We start from the raw sequence: 3,788 nt of genomic DNA, 5'->3' as shown, positions 1-3,788 counted from the left end.
CATTGATCTCCAAGGACTATCAAAATTATAAAACTTGCCGTGGAGCTCTGACATGCCAGAAACCGCTAGAAAAAGAAGTTTGACATTCCGAAACTTACCAAGAGGTTCTACTCTTTGGATAGAGACCAAAATAATACTTCGAAGTAAGTAGTAATTTCTAATATTAGCCCGTTGGGTGAGCTAAAAATGCCTTAGTTAGATTTGCCAGAATTAGAGATTAGTTTTGTTAGAATTAGGGGTTCACTAATTAGATGCCTTAGGCACTAGCCATATGTACTATTGGTATTATTATGAATATTTAGGAATTAAATTCTTTCTTTGCCTTTTTTACTCTGAATTCCTAAGTCATTATTTTACCGGTTTATAAGGGTCCTGGGGCATTTTTGCTTCTTATATGAGTTCAGAGGAGTGTTAGTTGGCTTACTAATTACAAGGGACTAAAAATAAACCATGGTTTATTATTTTCCAATTTTGAATTACAAAATTATTTAAATGTCTGTAATCGAAGTGCTACATCACTGTGTAATGAAATTACAATACTGCTTAATGATATTAGGAAACTGCATGCAAAAAAATATTTGTACACAAGGTGGTGATGTTAGCAACCAACTGCAGTACTTTTATTCTGCTAAAAACCACAATAAATAACAACAGATTACTCTCCCTAAGTGATCCCCAAAGGGCACATTTAGTTGTTCATATAATGATAGCATGTAAGGGCACAAAGCCACATGGAAAACCTGTCAGCATATGTCATTAGAGTAGCAGAGAAAAACGACAAATCACAAAATAGAGAATAACTGCTAAAGAGTAAAATTATGTTTACAAGTAGTAAAGATTCAAGAATTCAGCCCTTAATACCTAAGTTTCTACTGACTCCTATTTAGATATGTATGTCCAAAGAGCTACATTCTAAGTGTAAAATTGTCTCTGTAGCTCTAATAAAATATACCTACTTTCCAGACAGCTTTCTGTCTGAAAACTTTTGCCTCCCAAGCTTCCCCCTGCCTTTACAGATAGGTTTCCTGATCCCAGTCCTAACTACAACCTTGGTCCACTGAGGACAATATCTTTCCCTCTATTCATGTTCCTTGTGCACAAATTCAAGTTTTTGTTTTTATTAGTATAATTCAGAGCAATTAAAAATCAAAGATGTGAAAATAATTCATAAACATTATTTCTCATGAAATATTTGACCTTATCAATTCTAAAATAGAAACTAATACATGCCAACATTAAAACCAGCTCATATTTCTTGTAAAGTGGTACATTAATAATGACCTCTCAGGCATAAGTAATTAATTTTATTATATTTATCCCCAAAATTCATGTATTTGCTATAGTGAAATGTATTTATTCTCAGATACTTTTTTAAAGTAAATGATGTCATCAGCAGGAACACAGAACTTGTTGGCTACAAGGTAGAAAGCATATGTGCCATGAACCAAAAAGGTAGGAAGGTATATTTTCAATTTTAAGATTCTTCTCCTAAGATGAAAAGAGCTGCAATTGTTTTTGTAAGTAAGAAAGCAAAATATCTGTTCTTGAATTATCTAAGGATGAGTCAGAAACTTAAAGCCGAAGAAGAGTAATAAATAATGACAACAGATGTTTGTAAACCTGTGCTCCCCTGTTCAGTGTTTGTATGTGTTGTTTTGCCTTGATGTGCTGTCAGCAGCCTCTCACCTGGGAGTAGTGATAGCTTATCAAAGCTCAAACAGTTCCTCTTCACAACAGACAGATAATAGTCCCTTTCAATTTATCATACTGGAAGTCTAAAAGAACCATGGGAACGATTGGTCAGGTGACAGCTTGATGGACAGTTTGACAGCCCTTAAAGCATCATGGGAAATGGTTGTCACCTGATTTTCAGAGCGACCAGAGAGATAACCTTCAGAATGATGAGGGAAACAAAAATCTGAATATGTGTATAAGATCCAGTGGCAGCATCAGTGCTCACTTAAGTGATAATAGGTGTGAATTTAGATGACTCGAAATGTTGTTATCAAACCTGAGGGGTTTTCCAAGTCCAGAAGTGCCCATCATCTCTTTAGATGCCTTTTACATTTTTATTCAAATGTCATTTCAAAAATATATACATAATATAGGGCTTTCATTTTAAAGAGACACAGTCAAACGTACTAAATATTTAACCATATGTTAAATATATTAGCTGACCATTAATATTCTCCGGATTTCAAGTCTGCTTTCTTTTTGACAAACTCCTTGTACACCATATCCTAAATATAGTTTGCATACTGCAGTACTGATTAAGAAGGCTATTATAAGCAAATCATGTAGATCAAATTTTACAGACAGGACTCAGACTCATGAAGACCAGTGTAGTGTTAGTGCAAAAAAACAAAATAAAAGATATAAATTTGAAGATTTCAGGCACAAAAACCTTTGCATCTATATTAATTCACTCATGCAGCCAACAAACATAAATTGAGCACTTACTACATGCAAGGGTCTCTGCTGGACATATAAAGACGAGAAAAATAAAAGCCCAGGTTTCAACAGCTCACAGTTTGTGATGGCAAAAGAAATCATCAGTCCACATCCACTGCCTTTTAGTTGGTGAGGTTTACACACAACTGCTGACAACAGCGTCCCTTCCGTATTTTCTCTTGTATATTGTATATGCTGTTTACAATAGTTTTGTGGTCTGACCCAAAGACATACTCCCTGGAAATTGGGATTCCAAAGGAAAAAAATAATAAAGATTCCGTGTTTATACATTTATTGAGTGCACGCCAACTTTGAAGAATGATTTCAGAAACGGTAAGGAAGTAAAGAGACTTGAGATGAAGTTCCCACAATCAAGTAGGACCCTAAACCTCACAAACTCTCTGTTCCTTAGATATTTGAGCTACTTTTTTTTTCAGAGCATACACTCAAAAACTTAATTTTAAAATTATATCGAATATACAGAAAATCTAGAATAATACAAAAAACTCCTTTATACTTTTATTTCAAAATTTATTAATCATTAACATTTTGTCACATTTGTTTTTATCATTCCAGTTCTCTCTCTCCTTCTTTCCTTCCTTTATCCCCATTTAGCTATCTATATATTTTCCAGTAATGTTAATAGGGAGAAATGAGAACAGATTTGTGTCTAATTTGTCTTGCTACTTCTTCACAAAGCCTGGCAACTGCCTTGTACATATGTAATAAATATTTATGAATGAATGAATGATGAATAATATTCAACCTAGATTTTGTCTTTGATCTTTTAGATTTGTGTTTATACATACATATAAAATGTACTTATTATTTTTCTAAACATATGTAATATTTCATAAAATACCAATCTACTCCCCAAAACTATGTCTGATCGATGGGTCTAATGAACAAATAACATAAAAATTTTTTTTATTGCAACAGGAATGTCAAGTGACTTCCCAATGAAAGTAAAAGATAAAAGCTTTAGGTGCTGCTGGCTCTTTGTCCTGCTCTGGGACAACTATAGATGCTGGCCAAAAAAAAAAAAAAAGCAAGGATTTAAAACAGAAACTGTCTTTCTGAAAAACACTCTAGCACCATTGTTGAAATTGGTACCATTTGGCTGCTTGACACTTTTGGGGTAACACTCTGCTTTCACAAATTTTGATGCTTTGGACTCACATTCCAACCTGATTTTTCAGATCTAGTTGTGCTAAAGCCAGACAAGCCAGACAAATAGTGAGAGCACCCTCTGTATTTTCCAGGGAACTGAAAAAGAGCCAGTAAATAATTTAAATGACTCTTACCAACAAAATATTCTACGTGTAATTCTTCACACG

At 33.9% G+C, this 3,788-nt stretch overlaps 1 pseudogene across 1 annotated transcript in view; it reads right to left on the bottom strand.

The window, feature by feature from the left end:
- LOC105522263 overlaps positions 1–2,471 on the bottom strand; it is a 12,845-nt pseudogene extending 10,374 nt beyond the window's left edge. The window contains exon 1 of the transcript XR_001003416.1: positions 2,461–2,471. The product of XR_001003416.1 is annotated as an interferon-induced transmembrane protein 3 pseudogene (transcript). The remainder of the gene's footprint in view (positions 1–2,460) is intronic.
- Between the last annotated feature and the right edge of the window lie 1,317 nt (positions 2,472–3,788).

The sequence above is a fragment of the Colobus angolensis genome, unplaced genomic scaffold, assembly GCF_000951035.1.
Source record: "Colobus angolensis palliatus isolate OR3802 unplaced genomic scaffold, Cang.pa_1.0 Scaffold422, whole genome shotgun sequence".
NCBI lineage: Eukaryota > Metazoa > Chordata > Mammalia > Primates > Cercopithecidae > Colobus > Colobus angolensis.
The sequence above is the reverse complement of the archived record's forward strand: the minus strand, read 5'-3'. Positions and strand labels throughout refer to the sequence as shown.